Genomic DNA, 6000 nt, shown 5'->3' on the forward strand with positions numbered 1-6000 from the left:
TGTGGTAGAATACTATTGGTGCCCGCCAAGAAAGATCCTTCTAACTCCTTAGCTGTCCTGCATCTCCCCATTATAACTCTATAAATGTATAGCAAATTTGGAGTGTTCAAGCAGATTGAGTGGTTGAGTGGAGGAGTTGAAGTGCTAAATGGGGAGAATCAAGAAGGTATGTATCTTCTGATATACCTTGTATTTCCCTCTACAGGGAGCTTCTAAACTGAAATGAGCCCAAGCAAGGGAAAAGCAGGAAACATTAACTTTACATAGAGCTCAGTCTGATAATTATAAATTAATCACGCTTTTAATTACAGAAGAAAGACTATAGGTGGTTAATAGTGAACAGAGGTCATTTGCTATTTAAGAGTAACCAAGATGGATTAGAATAAGACAATGGGGGGTGTGGGGGTTGGGATGGAGGACTTAGTTATTTTGTTTGATTCACAACTGATTCACATTTAAACAAATGTAAGTCATAGTTTTATATACTTTCAACTCAAGAAATAAAGATTTCTGTATTTTAATCATTAAGCTGATTTCAGGTTCAGAAAAATCTTGGCAGGAACATCCTAATAATACTCATCATATCATCCAGGTAAAAGTTACATTTGGTGCTGAATTGATTTTAATCATTTCCTGAAGTCTTATCAGGTGACCTGAGATGACTCATAGATAGGGAAGGAGGTGTTGAGATAGCTGACAAGTCCTCAGAGAGTGCGTTAGTCTGACACGCCACCTAGTGGCACAGGTCCAAGGAAATGCTTCTAACTCGACCTCCCAGGACTCAAGGTGTTGAGTAGAGGTGTATCATCTCAAATTGCTTAGAGGTATTCTTAAAAGCTATGTATGAATTCACTTTTGGAAATAAAATCAAATACACTAGGAGTTCTTTACTTAAAAGTGGTGAGTTTTTATGTATTTTTCATAAGGTTAAAACATATTATATTTTCAGATCAGACATCTGTGGGTACCGTGGGAGGGAAAACCTCATGTTTCTTGCTGGGGACCAACTGGGAATGAGATACATGCCTCCTTTGATTGAAAGCTATTTTAAAGCATGTTTTCTAACATCATGGATGTGCTTTCTGAAGTCAGGTCAAATTCTGATGCTACAGAATTGTAGTGAGGCCAGTAACAAACAAAAATTATGTCACTGAACTTTGTTCCTAAAGGACATAAATAGTCCCTGGCCTTTCAAAGTTAAGAGATCAATTTATTTCTCTCTCTGCTTTCTCTTTCTCTCTCTTTCCCATTATTGCTCTTACTATCTCTAAAAAGCCAAGCAAAGAAGATTCCAATCTCTTATGTTAAAAAGCCACAATCTCTTGTTTGTTAAAACAATTCTGGACCTTAAGAGATGTTTTCTTAAATTTTCATTTTTGGGGCAGCAGCCTAGCACCAATACATTCTTCCTGCCTCATTCCTCGCCCACCCACCCCCTTCCCCCCCACCCCCCCCCCCCCGCCCCAGATGTTCTGCTGCTCCCATAGAACAAAGCTAGAGAGACACACAGGCCAACTTCTGCTTAGCACTTTTCTCATAAAAGCGCTTTGTTCCACTAAGTGGGGTTCAGTGATCATGAATGGACATCAATACTATCACTGCACCCACAGATGCCTCGTGTCAATGCTGCGATCTAGACAACTGACTTTTGTTACTCTTTCACATCCAGGAGACAGCCACCAAAGTTCCAGTCAAAAATTTTTGGTTGCAAATGACAGAAAGCTCCATGGGTCAGCGGAAGAAAAAAGGGGGGACCAGAGAGTGATGAAGGTTGTTTAGTAAAGAGATCTTGAGGTTGCTCCCAGGATGGAAGAAGAGCAGCAGGGGCTGAGGGAAGCCTGAATCTTGGCATAGTCAGCTTCCCTTTGACCGTCACTCACACCTGCTTGTCCTTTTACATCTCTATTCCCAGCGAGGACAGCCTTTCTCTACAAGGTAGGAGCATAGCCATTAGCACTCCAATTTTCCAGTTCATGTGATAAGGGAGACAAAGGATTTTCCCCATAAGAACGATCCTGCAGGAAAGTATGGCACCCCATATGCACCCCATACCTGCTTTGAGCTAATCTTTGTGGTCAGAGATATGACAAGGCCATGTATGACCAGGAAGATGAGATTTTGTGATAGGTAGTGGGGTAGGAACATTGCTCCAGAGGCGTGAGGGAGATACTAGTAACAGCCTTGGAAAAGGGAGGCCTGGCACCTCTGTGCTGCCTTCTCTCCCCTAGAGCTTGCTGCTGGGGCAGAGAATCCCCTGTGCAGCTGAGCTTCAAGCAAAACATGGTTACTGGGAGCTCTACATTTGGGAGATTATTTGTCTCACAAAGTCCTCATTTTACTTGTAATCTTTTTTAAAAAAATTTTAACTGAGATATAATTGACATATAACAGTAGTGTTATATGTACACTAATGAGTTGATATTTGTAGTTAATGAGAAGTGACCTCTGCAGTAGCTTTAGTTAACATCCTCACCACTTGGTTACAAAAGTTTGCTGCCTTGTGGTGAGAGCTTTTAGGATCTACACTCTTTGCAGCTTTCAAATAGGTACTATGGTGTTGTGAACAATAATCATCGTGTTGCACGTGATATCCCTGTAAATTATTTATTTTATAACTGGAAGCTTGCATCTTTTGCCCCACTTCGCCCATTACAAGATTGACTTGTGATATTCCCCCGCCCCCCACCATCTCTTGTGTCCCCTCATCCCTTACCTGCCCCCTTAACCTCAGACCCCTCAGTGTTTATTGATATCCACTGGTTTTTGAAAATGTTTTACAGTATTCAATCGTCAGCTATGTAAATGTCCAATATTTGTTGTTATTTTCTGACTTGTTTTACTAGACTTGATTCTCTCAAAATCCCTCCATATTGTTAAAAATGGCTTCATTTCATCTGTTCTTATGGCTCCATTGTACTCCATGGTGTGGCTATACCACATCTTCTTGATCCAATTGTCATTTAGGACATTTAGCTGCTTCCATGCCCTAGCTATTTAGTCAATAATGCTGCTGTGAACACTGCAGTATGTGGGCTTTTGTCTTGATGGTTTCATATTCTTTGGATAGTCAAGAGTAGGATTGCTGGCATTTCCATTTTCAGTTTTTTAAAGTGAAACCAAAATGCTTTCCATAAAAGTTGCACCAGTTTACACTCCCACCAACAAAGTAATGGGGTTCCTTTTTCTTTGCATCCACTCCAACACTTGTTGTTGGAGGACATTTTAGTATGTGCTGTTCTCACAGGTGTGAGATGGTTTCTAATTGTGGTTTTAATCTGCATCTCTCTCATTAGAAGCAACAATGAGGGCCTCTCTGGTGGCACAAGTGGTTAAGTCTCAGCATTATGAAGCTATCCATTGCCTCTGCAGCACGAGTTTGATCCCTGGCCAGGGAGCTAACCCACATGGCGCAGCAGACCTGTCCTGTCTCACCCTCTGCTCCCCTCAGCAGTGTATTTCAGTCAGTCTGCCTGTTTTGTTCTCCACTCTGTCTCTGGTGAATCCTCTCACACAAACACACTCCACACCTCTAGCCTACACCCCAGCTCTTGTATGTATAAAAAATAAAAATAAATCTTTTTTTAAAAAAGAAGCAACAATGAATATTTTTTCATATGTCTGTTGGCCTTCTGGATATCTTCTTTGTTATATTGTTCTTCACAGTGTAAGAAAGAAAAAAAATGTCTGCTTAGAGATTTGCACTGTGAAACTTGCAAAGGATAAAGAGAGCTACTTAGCTCCCACTCATGAGAGAGGGCAGGTGGCATTAGGCAGTGCTGACTCACACAGAGGAAAGGGTGCTGCATGCTCTGGATACCCTGCACCAAGGGGAGTCTGGACCCCTAGATACAGGCAAAAAAAAAAAAAAAAAAGACAAAAAACTGCAGCATGTATTTTATCCAAGAGGGCAAGCCTGAACACACATATGCCAGCCACATTGCCTCTTGATAATGACCCTCAGTTATGAAATGCCTAAGCTGAAAACTCAATATGGTTCAGTTGAAATGAAGGTATCTGTCAAGACTAAAGTCACTGTCACTTCATGATTCTCCACAGTATTCTTGACACCAAGTCAAGTACTTTAGAACATACATTAGCATCTCTGTGATCCCAGCCCTTCCTGTCATTGCAGCTTCATTGCCAGTTACTGCTTTTACTTCTTTTCTTCTCTACTTGCTGTGTTTTCATACGTCAATTTATTTGTAACACTTGAATACATTGTGTTGTTTTGCATCTCTTTGCCTTCCTCTCCCTCTTCAACACATTCTCACAGACATTTCAAGATTCATTTTGTGCGTCACATCCTCTAGGAAGCCCTGCTCCCACTAGGCTGAACTCGGTGCCCCAGTTTCAAGCTACACCACAATGTACCTCCTATCTCTGCATTTAACACGTTAATCCAAAATGATCTCTTTCTGAGTCTACCTACCCATTGGAACATGGGTTCTTTGAAAATGTTCTTTTTTTGTTTCTTTCAAGTCACTAAGGTGCATAGCACACCAAACTAGCTTAAGTAAACCAAAGCAAGATCATTTTATGATCCTCAAAAAGCTCAGATCTCAGGAGGGCTGGGAAGCAGTCACTCCTACGTAGGCTGAAAATGCCCAGACTTATCTATCCAGGTCACATCTCAGCTAGTATAAATGCTCTCAATCTCCTTAATTAAGGCTTTCCTGCACCCATATCTGCCTGCAGAGGTTGAAAACTTTTGAAAGGAACTTGCCAAGATACTGGTCACTTTTATAGTGACCCCGTCTTGGAGGGGTTTGGAGGGTGAAAAATTATTTTCATATGGGCAAGAGGTTCTTAGCTAATATGATCACAGCTTTTGGAGGTAGAAACACCTGAGGCTCTACACTGCTTGCCAATCTCTCCAAATAAAGTTACTAGGCATTGAGCTTGTTGACAATGCTTTGGCTGGGACATGAGCAGGTCAGCCAGACCAGAGGTCACAGCCATTTGAGTGCGTTTTCATCAGCACCTGGACTAGGTATTACCATCCTCAAACTCAAGAAAACCACAAAAAGGTAAGCTAGAGACATCAGGATTGGGCAACAGGAGACTGGAAGATATTCTGTCTGGGCGGTGAGAGGATGAAGAACTAAGAGAACCTACTCAGTTGCTGGTGGGCCCAGGTCTGCTCCCCTCACTCACCACAGCTGAGCTTCCATTTCTTTTAGTGTAAAAGGCAACAAGTCAGTGTGGTAAGTGGAAAACATCAATGATACAAGCACTCTCCAGCTTTCTTCTTCAGTGCACACCATATTCTGATCAGCCAGCATGCCACCTGAGATTTTGAAGTATCAGACAAGGTCATGAGGGAGGTAAGGGCCCAGAGAATCCTGCATGGGAGATTTACATGAGGGGGAGAAGCGGCAGAGCATGGGAGAGATTAGGGGGAAAGATAACGGTCGGGGTGAACTTCAAGAGTTTGGAGGAGGGGGTAGGAGGCCTTAATCATGTTAATGCAGAAGGTGCTTGGGAGAGTGGGCACAGAGCATGTGTGCCTGATTGTGGAGCATGGGTGTGGGCATGTGTGTCACTCAGAGACCATGGTTACGAGGAGACAAGTGGTGAGATCATGAGAGAATGCCATGGAGAGCCCTGGAAAAAGCATAAAGATTTGCTGGGGGCTAGGGGCTTGGTCGCTGCCAGCCTCCCAGCCCTCTAGCCCCACTGCCTGCCCTGCACCTGGTTGCCACACTAGAAGGGGAAAGAAAGTAGACTTGGGTGTGGCCATCATTTGAGATCTTGAAGGATTTATGAAAATAGGATTTTAGAGATTTTGTTGGTGTTGCGGCTCTGAATGTAATCCCGCTGACATTTTTTGGGGAAAATGAGTATGTGCCAAGATGAATTCATGAGCTGGTTACAACCATGTTTAAAAAAAAAAAAAAAAGAAGTCTTAGCAAGGACTCCATTTTGTCATCTAGAACCATGGGATTTTGGGGTAAATTCTTTGAGGTGTCTCCATGTTGGACATGAAGAGCAGGGGAAGAA

This window comes from Talpa occidentalis, unplaced genomic scaffold, assembly GCF_014898055.3.
Source record: "Talpa occidentalis isolate TD23 unplaced genomic scaffold, MPIMG_talOcc4v2.1 talOcc4.12, whole genome shotgun sequence".
Lineage (NCBI taxonomy): Eukaryota > Metazoa > Chordata > Mammalia > Eulipotyphla > Talpidae > Talpa > Talpa occidentalis.